General features: G+C 38.5%; 1 pseudogene; it reads right to left on the bottom strand.

Annotated features, from left to right (window-relative positions):
* Positions 1-468: 468 nt before the first annotated feature.
* LOC114049326 lies at positions 469-21,121 on the bottom strand (annotated as a pseudogene).
* Between the last annotated feature and the right edge of the window lie 286 nt (positions 21,122-21,407).

Genomic DNA, 21,407 nt, shown 5'->3' with positions numbered 1-21,407 from the left:
AACCCCACACCTCCGTCCGCGGGAGCGAGCTCCGACCGTCCCCTCGTCCGCGGCGTCGCGCCCCGAGCGCGCGCCCCCGCCCCCCGTCACTACGCCCGGGAACACGCAGCACCGCCACATCCACTTCCCCCACGCCACTACCCTCGGGAGCGCGCTCAGAGTCTCCCCTCGCGCGCGCGCGTTGTGTCCGGGAGCGCGCACAGCGCAGCCACGGCCACAGCGGAGAAATGCGGACTGCCCCAGAAGCCGGCTCTCCGAGCATGCGCAGTAGCGTCCACCAGGGCACGGCTCTGATTTAAAGCTTTAACTAGTCCGGTTCTTCCCAGCAGTCCGGAGGGTGGGAGGGGAGGGGGAAGAGGAGACGGTAGGGAGAGGTGAGAAGGGGACTGAACCTGAGAAGGGGCGGAGTTACTGCAGAGACTTGGGAAAGGGAGCGGGAGAAAGTCGAGGCTCTGACTTACAAGTTTGTCAGCCAAAATGCTGGCTTGAGTTGGAGAAATCTGATGCACAGCGTAGCTGCAGAAAAGGAAAATGTTCTTGGACGGAAACGAGTGAGCCATGTGACACAAGGCCCTGGGAGAAGGACTGTGTCTGAAACCTCTTCTGGATCATACCCTCCACCAGCAAACCCCCAGGAGGCAGCGCAACCTGGGAGCCGAGCAGGCCTAAGTCAATAGCACTTGGCCTCACTTGACAGCAACCTGCAACGTTGACTTTAAAGGAATAACTTCACAGGACGCTCTCGTTTTTCATTGGCAAGTCGAAAAAAACGTACCTTTTGCAGATACTTGAGGAAGTTAAAACTGTTCCATACCCCACCCCTACCTTTACACGATGAAAAAAAAGCGTTTCTCCCAGCAGGCCTGCTATTACAAAAGTTCCGTGTGATACTATCACTGGTTTGGGCTGCTTTAACAATAAGGGCTACTTTAGTTAGATTCAAGGACTTGGAGATGGAAAGGAATTTAGGCGACCTAGGCCACTCCACTTATTTTAGAAATAAGGGAACTGAGGCCCAAAGTTAAAGGACTTTTGGGGGGGGGGGCTCATACAGCTAACAGAAGCATCAATAGTGACCAAATCAAACAATGATTTTATGGTGACTGCTACACTATGTTCTACAACATGGGCCCAGACTGCAGTTATGTAACAGGGATTTCTAGATAGCTCTGGCATGCATCTCAGGGAGAATGGAGTTCCATTTTTGTGGAGAACAGAACACTGTTGGTGCCCTTCAATGTATTCACAGTCTAGGGACATGACATTTGTTGGGGATCAGGATTGTTAGGGGAGAGAGGAGGAAGACAAGGTACTTGAGAAGTATTACCACCCCAACCTAGAGGATAACAATAAGCTTAATATCGGCTAGTTTAGTTCTCCTTCTAACCCCTATTACACGAAAGAAAATTGCAAACATGTTAATGTCTGTGATAAAAAATTTAAGAGTAAGGGGTCTCTGTGATCCTGGACAGAGATAAAATCTCAGGTCCCCTGGGAGGTGCTAGGAATCAAAGTATGTGTTAGGGTGCCAGCTTCCTTGCACATGCCTATGACTCTGAGAGCTTCCTGTTTACCATTAAAAGTCTGAGCCTCTGAGACTGGGCTCTCATGGATTTCCCTCTCCCAGAAATCTTTCAGCCATTTTGGGGTCATATCTCCTTGCATATACACATTTTCACAGTACTGTCTTAGTTTTAGGGGACCATGCAAACCCATTTAGGCACAGTTGCTATAATTATAATTATAACGAAATTAGCCAATACATAGTGCTTAAGGTTCACAAAATGCTTCACATATATTATCTCACTTGACCCTCACAACAACTCTGAGGTAGGTGCTATAATTATTATAACTGGCATTTTTATGGCACTTCAGTTTGTAAAGTATTTTGTGTATATTATCTCTTTTGCTCTTTGCCACAACTCTATTTGTATCTTAATTGGTGTGTTGCTTTGTAAATATTTAATCGTGAGTGTAGTCATATATATATATCATTATCCCCATTTAACAAACTAAAAAAAGGAGGCTGAAATGAATTGGCTGCCAAGGTCACATAATTAATAAGTGTCAGTATCAAGATTTGCACCCAGGTTTTCCTACTCCAACTCCAAGGTGATGTGAATCATGGGAGGTTCTATTTAAGTCAATCCATACTTCAATACCTCAGAGATCTATAATTTCATCAGTGTGTGTATATCCTCCGCTGTAAAGCACCACACCTCCATAATTTAATAAATGGTATTTCAGAGTTGCCATGGCCAAAAATTCCTCACTCTTTGGCCAACCAGATAATAGACCTCTCTAAAATTAGATAAGCTGGTCCTCTGACAACAGCTATAGAGCCCATCACAGGACCTATTCTTGAAGCTTTTCTAGCTTCAAGTCCAACTTTAATCAATAGAATTATAAAATCCCAGAGTTGGAATAGACTTCAGAAGTCATTTGGTTCAACTTGTTACATTTGAAAATTAAGGTTAACTAAGAGACAAAGCTCCAAGCATCATCATTAGTTAGGCTAACAGTAAATAATAAATTGGGTCTCTGGCCTGTCAGTAACCAAAGACCTTGAGTGAGGACTGACGGGGTCTTTTATAACAATTAGTAAGATGACAAAGCAAAATCTTGAGCAACATAGGTGTGTCTTCTGATTGGCAATTGATGACATAGTCAGAACTAAGATTATATTATTTGTTCCTCTCCTTTTGAAACCCCTTTGTTGTTATTCAGTTGTATTTGACTCTTTATGATCCCATTTGAGATTTTCTTTGCAAGATACTGCAGTGGTTTGCCATTTCCTTCTCTAGTTCATTTTACAAATAAGCAAACTGAGGCAAACAGGATTAAGTGATGTCCAAGGTCACACAGACAGTAAGTGCCTGAGGCCAGAACTGAACTCCGGAAGATGTCTTCCTGCTCCTGCCCACCTAACTGGCCCCTTAACCACAGCCAAGATTTGTGATTTGAGTCACAAGACAAAAGTTATCCTGAAATGAGAGTTGCCACAGTAGTTTAAATTGCTGAGACTTGACCTTTTAGGTTATTAAAGTTTCTTTGAAAAGTGATTGATGGGTGGGGTTACAAAGGTAGGGGTAATTACAGGACAAAAACTTGATCAAGTTTCTCTGGGATGTGGTTATGATGAGGATGGGCTCTGAACCTCTAAAAGGAAAAGACCATGGTGGGATCTGGACCCCAGTGGGAAAAGCCCTAGACTTTCCCACAAGTTCAAATCTCTGACATTTGCCTGAGGCTATAATACTATCAACTAGCCTTTCCTTATTGTTTATGCCCAATGTCCCAATTCTTTGTTACCCTTAATTGAGCCTAGCCCTCTATTGTCTGTTACCTTAGATGCCCCCCCACCTTCCCACCCTTGACCCTATCTTGACCCCATTCTCAACTTCACAGTCACTCCCATCAAAATCCTCCCTAGACTCCTCCTCTAGTCACCCCAGCCTACTGCCCATCCCCAACAAGATACTCCCTAGATCTCTCCCACAGTCTTTCTGTATATAAGGTCCTGAGCTGGGCTTTGAAAGGAGCCAGTGAGGTGACTGAGGATTTACAAGGCTAGAGGAGAGTCTATGCAAAAGCCTAGGGGTTGGAGATGGAATGTTACATCTAAAGAATAACAAGTGGGCCAGTTTGACTGGCATGAGGAGGCTAACGTGAAATATCTAGAAAGACAGACTGGAACTGATGAGGATGGGAGCTAGACCCTAAAAAGGAAAAACCCTGGACCACATGGCCTAATCTCTGGCATTCCCCTGAGGCTATAATCCCATCAACTGGCCTTTCATTGTGGCTACACCCAATCTCCCAATTCTGTTACCCTTAACCTAGCCTAGACTGCCCTATGTCACCCCCGCTACTTCCCACCCTTAATCCTAGATAGGCTCCATTCTCCCTTGGCCACCCCTTGAGTTTTATTGCCTCATAGACTACTTGGCCACTCCTAGATCCTGTATATAAGGTCCATCTTGTCTCCATTAAGATGCTCTGATTCTTATAATCTAGCCGCTGCCCAGATTTTCACAATCTAACTGATAGCCCACAGATGCTCAGATTCCTTAAGAGTCTAGCTAATATGGTGAATCTTCAATAAACCTTGTTTTTGGCTGAAAGAAGACTTGGGTCTAATTCTTTCGGGCAGGACCCTCATGTCATGATTTTGGGATTCCAGGACCCCTAACTTAGAGAAAGTTCAGTTGAATGGTGCAGTTACAACCCAGATCAAGAAATGGTTGGAATGTGAAGAATTTGAGGTAAAGAATATAGACTGCTTTTTTTTTAAGAAATTTGAACATTTTTTAAGGATGAGAAAATTTCAGAGTTCTGAATCATGAAGGTGATTCACCATCAATAAGTCTTTTTTTTTAAAATTTTTAAAGAATCAACATGAATTGGAGAATTAGGGAAGTGAGGAAAAATGAAGAATGGAGAATGATTCCAAAGTTGAGTAATGGTGAAATGAAGAGTATGACCATTCCTGTATGTGTATGATGTGGTGTGAAGATACAGAATGTGTAAATTGAAGAAGCTGACAAACTAGAAAGCCAGGCCTTTTGAGGACACACACACATACATATGCACATACACACATATATACATTTAGAGTTATATATACATGCATATGTTTCCGTATGTATACACATACATACATTATATGTGTATATACATATATGTGTGTGTAAACATGTGTGTCTTTAATTTTTTCAAGGATTAGAGCAGAGAAGAAAATTGCTTTAGGTTCTGAATTCCTTGAGAAAAGAGGGAGAATAACCTAGGGTGAGCAGACAACATAAGCAGGATTCAGACAGGATGATGTCGATTGAAAAAACCCTGGTAATCAGCCTCTGAATGAAGACCTTCACCTTTAGAGAATCCAGTACTCTACTAAGGTAGCTGTGGTAGAAGTTTATTCAACTAGCGTTCCTGCCCTTTTTCCCTAAAAGGCAGGGAAGATGATCCAGGGGAATAGAGTTCAAGTTATTGAAGAGTCAGAAACAACTGAACAGCAACAACAAATTGATAGAAATTTTTCCTTGTATTGATTCGGAACTGGTATTTCTTCTATGACTTAGACATAAAAGATAACATCATAAAAAATTAGAGGAGCAACAAAGAAATTATCTTTCAGAATTATGGATAGGTAAGGCAGCAAGCATTTAGTAACACACATCGTGTGTTACGCACTGTTATAACTGCTAGGGATACAGATACAAGCAAAAAGTCAGTCCCTACTCTCAAGGAACTTATGTTCTGATGGGGGAAGACAAGTACAAAAGAGAGTTGAAAAATAGAGAAGGAGTCAACGGAGCACTGGCCCTGGAGTCAGGAGGACCTGAGTTCAAATTTGACCTTAGACACTTGCTAACTGTGTGACCTTAGGCAAGTTGCTTAACCTGATTGCCAAAAAAAGAAGAAAAAAATGGAGGAGGGAGGTACCTATGTGGGAAGCATAATGTTAAAGTCCAGAAAGTCTGAATCAAAGCCAGAGGGAGGATGAAGTTTGGCTAGCCTGGGACCCTCACCAAAATGGAGGACCGTGGAGGACCTCCCTGGTAGGAGAAGAGGGTTGGCATAGCAGAGAGATAGATTGTTCCAGGGTGTGAAGGTCATAGGAATTGAAGAAAATTGAAGAAAAACAGCTAAGGTATGCTGAAAAAGTCTAGAAAGTCAGAAGCAGAACTGGGAGGGAGATTGATAGGGAAATAGTTTATGATCCAATGAGGGACAGAGAGGATCACAGAAAATAAAATGGATAGATATAATTATATAAAATTGAAAATGTTTTCTACAAACGAATGCAGCAAAAATTAGAAGGGCAACAGGTAACTGGGAGAAAATCTTTGCATTGAGTTTCCTTGATAATATAGTTAATGAATTGATTCAAATTTATAAGAATAAGAGCTACTCTCCGATTAATAAATGGCCAATGTATATGAACAGGCAGTTTTCTAAGGGAAAAATCCAAGCACCAAGAGCTATACGAAAAATGCTCTGAATCATTAATAATTAGAGAAATATAAATGAAAGCAACTTTGAGGTTCTACCTTATATTCATCAGATTGACAAAAATGAAAAGAGAAGGAAATGACAGCTATTGGAGGGGCTGCAGGTAAACAGGAACTTTAGTGCATTGTTGTTGGAGCTGAAAATTAGTTCAGGCATTCTTGAGAGCAATTTTGAACTATGCCCAAAAAGTTACTAAACTATGTATCCTTTGACTGAGCAATACTACTACTAGACCCATGTCCCAAAGAGATGAAAAAAAAAAGTGGAAAAGGATCCATATGTATAAAATATTTGTAGAAACTCTTTTTCTGGTGACAAAGAACTGGAAACCAAGAGGGTGCTCAGTAGTTGTGGATAGCTAAGCAAATTATGGTACATGAATGTAATGTAGAATACTATTTGGCTATACGAAATGATGAAAGGGACAGTTTCAGAGAAAACTGGAAAGACTTGCATGAACTGATTCAGAGTAAAGTGAAGAGAACCAGGAAAACAATTTATACAATAACAACAATGTTGTAGAAGAAAAACAACTTTTGGTCAACACAATGGTCAACCATCATTCCGGAGGATGGATGACGAAGCTTACTGTCCACGTCTATACAGTGAAGTGATGGACTTAGGGAGGATATTGCCCATGCAGGAATTTATTTTGCTTAACTTTTTATATTTGTAACAAAGGTTTTATTTTTCTTTATTTTTTTTCCCCAAATGGGAGAGAAAGGAGGCATAGAAGGGAAAGAAAATAGATTTTTGCTAAATAAATCAATAAATTTTTAAAAGTCTGCCTATCTAATAATGTATTATAGAATTCTGGATTTAGAACTTGAAGGATTGAATGTTAAAGGCCATTTAATTCAATCCTTTCATTTTACAGATGAAGAAACTGAGGCCCAGAAGGTGAATGTGACTTGCGCATTGTCACAAAGGTAATAGGCGACAGAGATGGGATTGGGACAATTTATCTAACTATAAATCCAGTACTTTTGCCCCTTCCAGCTCTAAATCGTTGATCCTATGATCCACAATAGCAGGCTGCCCCTAGTTTTGATTTCTAGGGTCAAAGTGGACAAGGTAAAATCCCTCTTTTGCACGACAATCATTCAAATACTTTTAAAAAAGCTATCATGTCCTTGGCCTAACTCTTCTTTCCAGGCTAAACATCTGCAGTTTCTCCAAGCAATTATACTGTGGCATGATCTCTGTTCTCCTTACCATCCTGGTCACCTTCCTTTGAGCACGCTTTGGTTTCCGGTGTCCTTTTGGAAATGCAGAGGCCAGAACTTAACACAATACTCCAGACAGATGCTGACCAGAGCATTGTGCTATAGGACTTACCATCTCCTTCACCCTGAAGTCTAAGCTTCTGTTAATGAAGCCTACGATCACATTAGCTGTTTCAGATGTCACGTAACACTGCTGATTCACAATGCAGTGCATTTATACTCCTAGTTTCTTTTCCTTTATTCTGGTCACGTTTGCCCTATTCTTTAGTTGTGCCACTGAATTTTTTTTACACAGGTATACAAATTTACATTTATTTTAGTTCAGTTTGACCTTATTATAGTCAGCGCTGTCTTTACAGATATTAAAATCTTTTTGGATTCCCTTTCTGTCATCCAATATGTTAACTATCCTTTACAGTCTTATCTTATCTGAAAACTTGATAGTATCCTACTATGTCACCCCACTCCACCAACAACAACCTTAAGGAGGTCTAGTGGCTCCCTATTATATTCAGAATCAACTATAAAGCTCTTTATATAGCATTTAAAGCTCTTCACAAGCCAACCCTTTCCTACCTTTCTAATCTTCTTACATTCTACTCCACATATGCTACAATTCAGCCATACTGGCATTCCTTACATATGACATTACATCTCACATCTGTGTGCCTTTGCACTGGCTGTCCCCATGCATGGAATGCTCTCCCTCCCAACCTCCAACTCTTAAAATCCCAGATTTCCTTAAGATTAAATTCAAGTTCTCCCCACTCCAGTTGCTACTGTTACCCCCTCTAAGGTTCCTTCCACTTACTCTGAATTTATATACTTGGAACATAATAATATAATATGATGTTATATTATTATAACAATAAAATATCACTATATATTACTATTACTATACTAATATTATATACTTCTAAAATTACTATTGTTATAGTAATATAATATTGCATTTACATAGTCTTTTAAGGTTTGCAAAGTGCTTTACAAATATTATCTCATTTTACATTCACAACACCCCTGGTAGGTAAGTGCTATTATTTTCACTATTTTACAAATGAGGTGATTGAAGAAGTTAAATGACTTGCCCAGGGTCATGACAGCAATGAGGCTGGATTTGAGCTCAAATCTTCCTGAATCCAGGTCCAATGCTTTATACATTGAGACACCAAACTGCCTATAATGTATATCAATCCATAAATAAACATTTATTAAATTCCTACTATGTGTCAGGCACTGTGCTAAGTATTAGGGATACAAAAAGAGGCAAGACAGTCCCTACCCTCAAGGAGCTTACAACCTAATGGGAAAGACAACATGCAAGCAAATATATACAAAACAAGATATGTTCAGGATAAATAGGAGTTAATTAACAGAGGGAAGGCACTGGAATTAAAAGGAATTGGAAAAGTATTCCAGCAGAAGGAGAGATTTTAGTTGGAACTTAAAGGAAGCCTACCAGACCTAGATAAATCTAAAAACAATGATAAAAAGAAAGAAGTTAGTGTTGTGTAAGGATTTTAGAAAAATTAAATATTATAGACTTCTGGCATTTATTGAAAGGAAATTGAAAGGAGTACTCATATTTCTTGGCTATGTATAGTACCTTTACAAAAATTAATTTTCTTAGGACATAAAAACCTACAAACAAATGCAGAAAAGCAGAAATATTATACAAATCCTTTACTAACCGCAATGCAATAACATATATTAAATAAAGGGTTTCTAAAAAGTGTCAAAAATCAACTGGATAATAAATACTTAATCCTAAAGAATTAGTGAGTTAAAGAAACAAATCACAGAAATGAGAGATAACTTCATTACACACATTGCAACAATAAGACAATATACCAAAAATTTAAGAATGCAGCCAAAACATTCCTTAGGGGAAAATATATATCTTTAAATAATTTTGTTGACAAAAAAGAGAAGGAACAGATCAGGAATTGGGAATGCAGCTAAAAAGATTAGAAAATCAACAAATTAAAAAACTCCCATTTGAAATCCCCCTATTATAATGTGAATGCCTTGAGTGCAGGGACTGTGTTACTTTTCTATTTGTATTTCCAGTACTTGGCACAATGCTTGGCACATAGTTGCTTTTCATTCATTTGTTCTAACCACTTTTGTGGTTGTTGTTCAATCATTTCAGTTGTGTCTGACTCTTTGTGACCCCATTTGAAGCTTTCTTGGAAAAGATACTGAAGTGGTTTATTATTTCCTTCTCCAGCTCATTTTACAAATGAGGAATGGAGGCAAACAGGGTTAAGTGATTTGTCCAGGGTCACACAGCTAGTAAGTGTCTGAGATCAGATCTGAACTCAGGAAGATGACTCTTCCTGACTTCAGGCCCAGCAATCCACTGTGCCACCCTTCTGTTGTTCACCCTTCAATTTTAGAGGAGGACCAATGACATCATAGAGTGATACCTTGACTTGCCAGTGGGTTGGATTTAAGTGAGTCAGAGTTGCAGTCATTAGCCTCACTCTGTCTTTCAGAATCATTGAAATCCAGTGGCAAGACAAAAGTCAGGACTACTGGCAATGGCTTGGGACGCTGTGGATGACTTTGGCATCTTTGGTTACTCTCAACCTGGTTTAGCCCATCTGCTGAGATGGTCTTACTAGGGCGTGGCTGTGGCACATGCTACAGCTTCTTGGAGCCACTGGTGAAAGTTGGGTGACTGATTGGACACCAAAGGTGGATAAGCACCTCTGAAAAGGTCTCGGTAAGCCTTCGCATCAGAGGTGCTGTGCCTCCCTGAATATCTTCCATACCCCGGCTCTAGGTTGTTAACTGTGTGATTAAGAGGTATACTTTTGATTGACTGTGGAAGCCATAACTGAGGGTCCTTCAAAAGGCCAAAATGAGTTTTTTTCTCTTTCTATTTTCTGTTCTCAAGATGGAGCCAGTCTATGTTGGAGAACCCACGTCATGAGAATTAAAAGGAATGTAGGAAATTCTTTTTTACCATGTCCTGGATGGTGGGCAAACAAAGATTTTGAGAGGAGATCCAGAATGAAGTTTAAAAGATCAAAAGAGATCAAAATGAAGAAAATATCATTTCTTTTCCTTTCCTGCTCTTGGCTGAAAATTCTAGATCTATGATTCTATAACCCCCAATCAGATTATGAACTTCTTTTTTTTTTTCTTTTTTTGTTAGGCAATGGGGGTTAAAGTGACTTGTCCAGGGTCACACAGCTAGTAAGTGCTATGTGTCTGAGGCTGGATTTGAACTCAGGTCATGCTAAATCCAAGGCTGGAACTCTATCCACTGTGCCACCTAGCTGCCCCTGATTATTCACTTCTTGAAGAAGCTATTTCTTCTCTTCTTTTCCATAACCCTTTAGTGCTGAGTACAACATTCCATACCTGATAGGTTGAGGATTTATAGTATAGTGAGAAGAGCTAGATTTAGAGTTACAGTATCATAGATTTTGATCTAGAAGGGATCTTAGAGGATCTAGTCTAATCTCAAACCCAAGTCCTGTAACCTGGTCTTGAATCTTGGCTCCTGCCTATTACCTGTGAGACCTTAGGTAGGTTACTTGACCTCTCTGGGCTTCAGTAAAAGAGGTATTGGGTTAGATAACCTCTGAGGTTCCTTTCAGTTCTAAATCTGTGATCCTCTGTTTGATCTTATATGGGATGGGAAGAAGACTCTGGGACCCTGGCTAAATAAGGGTTATTTCCTTTGGGAGGGAAAAGCAGCTGTAAATATGACAAGGTGGCTAGAGAAAAGCAGTCACTTGGAGCAGAGTAAGCCTGGATTCCTGATGAAAGGATGCACCAGTCCTTGAGAGGATTAGTGAAAATGCTGCAAGGATGATGAAACTTGGTTGTCTATTTGAATGTGTCCAGAACAGGGCAACAAAAAAGCAGAATTCATTGAGCACTTGGTGGCAAGAAATGAGTTGCCCATAGGTTCTTAAATATAAAATAACTACTCCAGTACTATTACAATATTTACTTTTTTAAAAATTGCCTTTTTGAAAGTTTCTTAGCAAATCTAATCTCTTTCTCCCTTTCTTTCTCTCTTCTTTCTTCCCTTCCTTCCTTATCCTACCATTTGATCCTATCTGTGAATGTGGGCATTAGGAAATGGTGCAACCCCAAGTCCATCTATGTCTTCTCATCCCATGAAATTTTTGCCCACATCATAAATCTCGTGTAGAGAATTTATCTAGCATATGGGCAGCTGTCCTCTGAGTCTTTTAATATTTTGTCAATTCAAAATGCCAGACTTAGGTTGATCTTGATCCCTTGATCTATGACCATTTGACCTCTTTTTCTGGTTATATGGATCCTTGATGATGAATTTTACATCTTTTCTTGAGTGCATGTCATTATTGGTAATACAGTGCAGTCTAATCTTGCCCACTGTGCATCTTTCCATCACCTCTTGGGTCATGTGCAGTTTTATTTTTCTGAGATGGCATCCATGATCCATGGACATATAGCATCCCTAAAAGTATACTAATTTTTTTCAAGATAACATTACAGTAGTTTTTGTAGCAATCCATGCAAAATGTTAAGTGTAAAAGTGGGGTTTGAATGATCTAGTGTGAAAGACAGAGACATTTATGAAGTTGTTTTCTTTAAGGAGCTTGTAAGTAGTTGGAGAGTAAACTGGTAGAATTCTAAACCAGTTTAATTACTGGGAGACTGTAGTAGTGTTGTGGAAAGAGAACTAGCCTGAAAATCTGGAAGCCTGGCCAGTAAGTGCCAGCTCTTTCATGAACTAACTGTGTGACTTAAACCTCTCTGGAACTCATTTCCCTCAATTTAACCTGAGAAAGTTGGCCTAAATGATTTCAAAGGTCCCTTAACTCTAAAACTCTATGATTCCAAGATCAGATCTGAGAGAGAGCTTATTTTCTTAAATGGTGATATCTTTTTCCCCCCTAAGGGCCATGCAACTCTTTTATTTAAAAACTTAATAGATGGGGTAAAGGGGTGAGGTGGGGAGTAATAATAAACATAAAGTAAACATGTTAATTTTGGCAGCTAGGAAAATACGTTAAAAAAACTGTAGTGTTTTTGTAAGCAGAAAAATACAATTAACATTTTTTTACTCCCTTCTTTCATATCATAGGCTACTACATCCTATTCTGACCTGTAAACAAAAATGTTAATGAGCTATAGGAGCTCACCACTTAAAGTAATTCTTGTGCAAAGGGGAAAACTTATTTGAAATGTGAATAATTATATCCTATTTTCCTACTTTTACATGAATTTTCTTAAAACTGGAGAACAATTATACTTATCTCAAAATATTGATAAAATACTATATGGAGACCAGTTTTCCCTTATGTAGGTTAAATTCCATCATATATAGTAGATTTTAAAATATGATAAATGCTTAAATTTTTTATTTCATCAACTTTCACATTATTTTAAAACAAATTGTAAAAAAGTCTCAAAAGCTAGTACTTTTTATAGAAATTGTGACCACTTTTAGAATTGATAAGAATCATTTAAAGTAATAATTATAAATATGTATACATTAATATCTTATAAAGACATTTTGAAGAGCAAGAAAATAAGATAAAAGAAAGAAAAAGCATCATTGGATATTTCATCTAGTGATTATTTAAAAAAATCCTATAATAGAACAATGATTCCTCATGTTATGACTATGGGGGAGTGGAGAATAAAGGAAATGCTAAATTCAACTGTGGATTAAAAGATTCAAAGAGGGAAGTGGCCTAATTTTTGGCCACCAAAGAATTTAAGCACAAGGAAATACAGGCAAGTTGAAGATCATAGAAGGACAGAGAAGTGCTTAATGCAAAGAGAGTTGTGTTCAATGTCTGGCCTGTCCTAAAACTATACCCCATGGTTCCACTAAATTCTATTTGGCATTTTACCAACTGGTCCCTTTCTACATATCCAGTTTTCTTACACTTTCTTTCTTTCTACATATTGACAATATAGCTACACTGGCCTTACTATTAATCCCATATGAAACTCCATTTCCTGACTCTATACTAAGCTCTCTATTCTCATCTGGCTTCCCTGGCTTCTTTCCCAATCCCCTCTCTCCTTCCCACCCCAAACTATGGCTCCCTTCTAAGCCTGCCTTCTATTTACACAATATATATCTTGTATGTGCAATTTTTTTGGTATACTGTCTCCGTCAATAGAATGTGAGCTCCTTGAGGAGACAAATTATATTTTTAACTTTTTTTTTTGTATCCCCAGCACATACTTATTCACTTGATGACTGACTAGAACTTCTGGGTTCACAGTATATCACAGTTAAAGATTGAGTCTGGGAGAAGAAGGTGGTGGTCAATATTGTCAACACTTCAGAGAGGTCCAGAAAAGACCTTTACTATAGTACCACTTCTTTATCTCATTCAGTAACTCTTCTTTATCTTCCTGACCATAAAATATTGCCTAAAGCTCAAGTCTCAGTTCACTAATCATTTCTCTCAACACTTATATTTTGAAATGTCATCCATTTTCATGATTTTGACTATTACTACTATGCAGACTCTTCAGTTTTTATTTCCAACCCTCTAGTTCTATGTCTGACTACCTGATGCAGTTTTCCAATTGGGTTTAACCACTGATTTGTTAGAACAAGGAAAAGATTTCTAGAAAGATGGCTGCATCAAACATTATACCTAAATCATTTTAGCTTCAGTCCCTCAAAACCATAAGAAATGTAACAAAGGAAGTAAAAGTACAACAATAAAAAGAGGATACAGAAAAGTAATTCTTACAAGGTAATCTCCACAAGGGGAAAAATCCAACAACAGCTGAGGATCTGACCTACTCTGTGCCCTGGGTTTTCCACTTCCTATTCCCCACTCCCTACTTTAGGTTCCATATCTTAAAAACTACAGGCATAGAAGATGCTGTCATTATCGGTGGTGGTAGAGAATTCTACTGAAAATCTTTACCAGTTACTCCACAGTCTATCTTTGTTATTGGCTCCCTAGTCTGCTTTATGCCTTATATGACCCTCTAATCACTTCTAACTTAAGGCTTCAGGCTTCAGGCTTTGTATGGTGATGACCGCAGCAGCTACAAGTAAAAACCAGTTTCTGGGGCTATTAGCAGATTGGAGGACTTCCACTAAATAGGCTTTCAATAGCCACCCCAGCATCTACTGTTGCCTTGATGAGGCCCCTCTCACTAGTGATTCAATAAAACTGCTCTCTTTCTCTCTCTCTCTTTCTCCACCCTCCTCCCTCTTAGGTGGTAGAAGTTCATAGGCTCTTAGATCCAGAAAGAACTTTACAGGTTATGTAAACCACTGTTGCCATTTTAAAGATTAAGAAATTGAGGCTTAGAGAGGTTAAGTGACTTGTCCAAAGTCAGAAAAGTAATACATTTAAGAAGCAAGATCCAAGCTTAGCTTCTCTGTTTCCAGATCTAGAACATTTTCTTCTCTATCATGCTGTGCCAGGCACTAGAAAGCCAAATATATAAAACAACAGTCATTGCTCTGGATGAACATAGAATCTTACAGAACAGGAAAACATTTCATTAACTTGGCATGAAATGATACTGCCTTGGCACAGCAGGAAAGATCTGTTCATTCATCCCCAACCAGAATATAATGTATTTTATGACATTTTCTTTGGAGGGGGTATAGAATAGCCCAAAGACTAGGTGGTGCAGTAGATAGAGTGTTAGACTTAGAAACAGGAAGTCAGGAAGACCTGGGTTTATATCTTACCTTAGATAGTTACTAGCTGTGTGACTGTGGGCAAGTCACTTAATCTCTTTCAACCTCATTTTCCTCAATTGTAAAGTGGGGGATAATAATAGCACTTATCCTTCAGGGTTGTTGTGAGGTTCAAGTGAGATAATATTTGTAAAGCACTTAGCACAGTCCCTGACACATTGGAGATGATATACAAATGCTTATTCTCTTCCCCTTTCCTTCCCTTCATCCTATTTCATATTGTCCTAGTTTTCATTCCCTTCCCCTTTCCTTCTATTTTTCCTATTTCATATTGTCCTCATTTTGTTCACATCACTCTGACAATGTCTTGATAGGATGGGAAGTGAAGAGTGGAAGAGGTGAAGACATTGTGCAAAGAGGAGACAAGATAGCTGACCAGTGTAAAAGCAGGGTTTGGAAAAAAAGACTGACAAATTTCCAGATTGAAGTTGATGGATCCCATCCATTTTGTGGGTCCAAATAAATCCTACATGTGTCACAGATTGAAACAGGATAAGAAACCATGAGCTAGATGACTTCTCAGGACTCCTTTAAACCCTAGGAATCTATAAAATAACTTGCTTTAAAATTTAAGAGATCTTGTTTAGTAAGTTTGGTGTAAAGGTACCGGATCACTGTTTGGAGAATATAAGTAACTTTATGAAGAAATTAGACATAGAGATAAGAACCAATTGCTTTAGGGACATACAGGTTGATAAAATGCAAGAGATATAAGACAACATCATGCTTTATAGGGAACTGAAGATAGAGATTAAAAGATTAAGGCTCTAGGGATGGAGGTATATATGTGGGGGCCTGGGGATGGGGTTGGAGATAGCAAAAAGAATGTAAAATGAGAAAGCAAAGAAAAATTTATCATATAATGATGAAATACAATGGGGTTAAAGAATCCCAGGAGAAAACTCCAGAAGGTAACAAATCTGCAATAACTAAAACCCCAGCAAAGAGAATGAAATGACAAGAACTCCCATAATTATTAAAAGGCCTAATTAAAAGAGTGAAGGAGAAAATTAAAAGTTAAATTACAGCTCTTAATGAAAAACTTGAAAGGAGAATTGATGGCTTAGAATAAAGCTAGAAAACCTTAGCAAAGTGATGGATACCTTGGAAAAAGGAATGAAGGAAAAGGAGAGTATTAGTACAAAGTCAAAAGCCAGCAAAATTCAAGGAATATGTGACCACACATATCTGTTATCAAACAACTACTAGAAAATGGGGTACATGAAAGATGCTTCCCAAAAGAACATGATGAAACAGAAGTCCTGAACATTGTATTTTAAGAAATCATATAAGAAAATTCCTTGGAAGAATAGGAATAGAGTGCAAAATGTAGCTTGATAGAATGTATAGGACACAATCATGGACAAACCCTTGGTTTAATTTGGCCAGAAATATAATTGTCAAGTTTCAGGGCTTATAGATCAAAGAGAAAATACTGAAATTGGCTAGGAAAAAACCAGCTCCCATGCCAAGGAATTGATATCAGAATGATACAAGATTACACATCAGCATATCCTGAAGAGCAAAAGAAAATTATTTGTATCCAATAATAATAGCCTTAAAAATAATATATAGGAAAGTATGTATAGGAAAATGTAATAAAAGTTCGGTGACTTCCCAGCATTCCTGTTGGGAAAACTAGAGCTGGGAAAATTTGCAAATTGTAAAACAAGTAGACAAAAGAAACTTAAGTAAGGTAAGAATTTTAAATACTTGAAATAAATAATGAACCAACACTTATCCTCTGAAGGGAGGAGAAAAGATGGTTTTTCTCTTTGGAGTCTTATCCTTTCTTAAGGTCATTGAGAACAATGGGAGATAAACTCTGTGCTTGGGAAAAAAAAAAATCTCCTCTGCATAAAAAAATCAAACCAAACCTCAACAAAACAAAACAAAAAATCCTAGGGAAGAAAATGAGAAGTGGGAGTAAATTTATATTTTTTACAATCAGTTTGATACATGAGGAGATCATTCAAACATGGAAGCGGGGATCTCACAAATAACTAATGGTAATCATAAGGAGCATACCTTTTTTTTTTCAACATGATGTTATACTTTTACAAAAATTGAATATGTGGGGCAGCTAGGTATTGAAGTGGATAGAGCACTGGCCCTGAAGTTCAAATCTGGCCTCAGACATCTACTAGCTGCGTGACTCTGGGCAAATCACTTAACCCCAATTGCCTCCAAAAAATAAAAAGAAATTTTTTTAATTGAATATATGCTAGGACAGAAAGGACTCATAAACAAATTCAGACAGACATAAAAAAAAGATCATAAAAGTTGTAGAATTAAGAGATGGTGATAGGAACTGAATCTATGATTTCATTAGTATATGGAACTCCCAGATGAGGAAACTCCCTCTATCAATGCAAATTGGCACATTCTTTGCTACTTATAATGTTAGAGAGCTGCCTAGAACACTAAGAGATTAAATGACTTGCCCAGGGTCACACAGCCAGTATGTGTCAAAAATGGGACTTGAATCTGTATCTTCCTTGCTCTAAGACTAGTTCTTTATCCACTAGTGGAAACTAAATAATAGTGTTCTAAACAATGGAAACTGTTGCTTCTGTCCTTGTTGCTTCGTGTAGAGTACTAGACCAGTACTAGGCTAAGATACCCGAGAGCTTTAAGAGATGTGGAGAAACAGGGAGAGATCTAGGAAATTGGGTCCATATAAGAATTTGTGAGCAGCTAAGCCCAGTAATTAGCAAAGCACTGATCAACTTGCTTGACTTATATCAATAGTGATTTGACACTCAGACATTGATTTCTGCAAACAAAAGAGTGGCTGTCCCCCTCTTCTAAGCCACCTTCAGATGTGAACTTGGTGGAGCATTCACTTTAATTTGAACCCTCTCTGAGGATTGATATGTTATAGGGGAGATTGTGTCCCTAGTTTGGGGTCATGGTTTGGACTTCTGTTCTTGATATATCTTCTTAGGAAATCTTTTTAAAAAGCTTTATAAAAGCTTGTTCAGTCATGTCCAACTCTTCATGACCCCATCTGAGGTCTTGGCAGAGATGCTGGAGTGGTTTGCCATTTCCTTCTCCAGCTCATTTTACAGATGAGGTACTGAGACAAACAGGGTTAAGTGACTTGCCCAAGGTCACACAGCTGGTAAGTATCTGAGGTCAGATCTGAACTCAGGAAGATGAACTTCCTGACTTTAGGACCAACACTCTATCCACTTCACCACCCAGCTGGCCCTTGTAAAAGCTAATTGATGTTAATTGATTAAAGGATACTGGGATGCTAATCACTAGAGGGTTTCAATGATATAAAGGAAATATAAACTGTAACTGTTGATTGGTATTGGGGAGAATACACAGGAATGGAGTCTTTAGCCAATAGTTTTAGAAGAACCCTGTAACCCATCCATGGTACCCCTAGAACTATTTGCAGGTGATTTAGCTAGCTGCTCTCTGAGGGCCCACCTCATTATTGAGAGTGGGAGTTGGGATAAAGTTACTCAGAGATGATGAGGGCTAAAAAGAAATAACAAATACTAGGAATTGATAGAAACACAGGAAGATTTATGAAACTCTTCAGAGTAAACAACTGGAACCAGGATAATGCATATAATGACTACAGTAATATAAATGAAAATACCAAAAGGCAACTGAACTCAGCTGAAATACAGTGACCAATCAGAGTCCCTAAAAATGAGATGATGAAATATGTTTTCCTCTTCTTGTTAGAAGGGAAGGGGAAGCAGACTATGATGAGGAGTATATAGTGCTGCATATATTGTCATGTAGTTGCTATGTTAGATGGTTTTGTTTAATTGTTTTGTATGTGTGTTGTTGTCCTTTGCACAGTCTCTGTACAACCCACCAAGAAAGGCAACTCTGAGCATCTTCCATAACCCCATTACATTTTTTTTAAACAAAGGAAAGTTCTATGAGGGTGCTTATGGGTGTGGGATATATCAGAAAATTACTGTGGCATTAAAAAAAAAACAGATCAATATAACTGAAAAAAGACAATCTGTTAATAAATACCTGAAAATTATTTGAAATCATTAAACATCAAAGAATTACACGTTAAAATCCTTCACACCTATCAAGCTGCAAAGGTTGCTAAAAACAGAAACTTTTTGTTGGCAAAATTGTAGGAAGATAGAAATACAAATTTACTACTGGTGGAGCTGTAAATTTGTTCACCCATTCTGAGGCAGCTATTTGGAATTATGCAAAAAAACCCACTACTAAATTGTTGATATTCTTTAATCTAGAGATTTCATTAGCAGGAATACATTTTAAGGAGGTGTTGATATCAAGAAAAAACCGCTATGTACAAAAATATTAACAGTAGTGTTATTTTTTTGAGCTAGCACTTTTATTAAATGTTTATTTAATGGATCAACCTTCCCCCTTTTCCCAAATTGGAGTTTCTTCTTGTTTCTGTACTATGGGTAGTAACAAAAATATTTGCTAACAAAGCTAAATGGAACAAACTTTCAATAGAGAACATGGTTAATAGTTTCTTCAACTTTATTTTTCTTTCTAAAGGCAATGTATACGGTACAGATCACAACGATGGTTTAGACATAGGAAATAAATTCAAGAGAGATCTGACAGAGGACCTATCAGAGGAGGGAGTAGGATAGCTGCTTCACAGGGTCTCATTGCCTCATCTTCTGTACTGAGTCCTGAGGAGAAGATTTTTCCTAATGTCAAGAAACAGTAACAGAAATGTTGCCATGTCAAATTTTGAATGTTTTGCACCAGAACTAGCAAGCAGGAAAGTTCCATCCATTTGGCATGGCTCAAGGCAGCAATTCCAGGGAGAATTGCCCTCTAGCAGCTCTAGATTGGCACTACCCCTAGTGCTCACATGTCTGACTATCTTCAATATTTCATTGACGCAGCAAATATCAGTAACCCCGCTTCTTATGATAGTGATATAACTCCTGCTAGTGGCCTCTACCACATTGCTCATTAGTTCCCCATAAAAATATTTCCTACTTGAATACCCAAATGGGTCCATTCCACACAATCTGCTTGGCCCATGCAACAGATTCAGCATACTTCTTGATGCTCGCAGGACCACAGCCCAAATCCATTGTTCCAGGAGGTGTACCAGAGGCCAAGGTGATTTGACCAGTCTTGGTATTATCAATTTTTTTCACTTTGATGCAGTAAAGAGGGAAAGGGTTCTTCACACTATTCTTTTCAGCCTTGGCCTTCAGGTCTTTGACTGTCTTGGCACTCCATACATTAAAAAAAAAAAATCCGATTTCCATGTTGTTGTGCACCTTAAGGAAGGTGAAAACCATCCTACCACCAATGATCATCTCATTGACTTTATTTATTATGTTGTTCATTAGCTGAATCTTGTCCACAACTCTAGCTTTGCCCAAGATGGCCAGGATGGGCCATTCTGGGTCCTCCAGGTCCTTGGCAAAGTAAGTCAGCTCCTCTTTTTATTAGGGAACCACATACTTTCTGGGGCAGATTCACCCCCACTGTGAAACTCTGGGCACCATGAGTAACCAAAAACATCATCATGAAGACATTTCCTGCTTGGAAAAGGGCAATTGGAAGGCTTCTAGTTTGGCTGACTTAGCTTTATGTAATAATCCTGCTTGTATTTTTACCTTTACCTTCTTTTTGTACATGGAAACAGAGGATTTCCAGCAGGAGGATAGAACCGGTAGCTGGGTTAGCATAGTCTTTCTCCACTTTTGGTCCCACATAATCTTTCAGGAACAGAATATCTTTTCCCATCAAAGATTTAAGTTCGGGGCAGTTATATGGCAAGTGGATAGAGCACTGACCCTGGAGTCAGGAGGACCTGAGTTCAAATCCAGCCTTAGACACTTGACACTTACTAGCAGTATGAATCTGGGCAAATCACTTACCCCTCATTGCCTCACAAAAAAAAAAAAAAGGGAATTCTCTCCTTAAAAAAAAATTGAGTTCCACAGCCATGGACTCTAAGGAATATTTGTCAGGTGTGAGGATACCATCAGACTCGCCTAAGTGGCTTATCAGAGCAACTGACTTGGCTCCATTATCCACATAGTTGCAGATGGTAGAGAGAGTAACCTTGATTCTCTGTTAGTTATTTCTTTGTTCTTCATAGCAAAATTAAAGTCCACCCTCATGATGACCTATTTCTCCTTCGGTCTATTTTGTCCAAGGTCAGCTCATTATAAAGAGACATCTTCATGGCGAATTGATTACAGGGAAGCTAGTTAATAACTAATACAAGGCAATATAAGCTTTTTTAATGAAGAGATTATCTCACTTTTGTCTTTTTTATCCTCAGTGTCTAACACAGTAACTGGCACATAGTAGAGACTTAATGAATACTTTTTAATTGATTAATTGATAAATAACAAGTACCAAATAAATGCTATAGATAATGATTGTTATAAGCATTCAGAGGAAAGAGAGTTTACCATTGGATGACATCCTCCGGCAAATCTTTGTGGATAAAATGGAATTGG

This window comes from Vombatus ursinus, unplaced genomic scaffold (assembly GCF_900497805.2).
Source record: "Vombatus ursinus unplaced genomic scaffold, bare-nosed wombat genome assembly UNPS02000577.1, whole genome shotgun sequence".
NCBI lineage: Eukaryota > Metazoa > Chordata > Mammalia > Diprotodontia > Vombatidae > Vombatus > Vombatus ursinus.
Note: the sequence above shows the minus strand (reverse complement) of the source record. Positions and strands in the feature narration are given on the sequence as shown.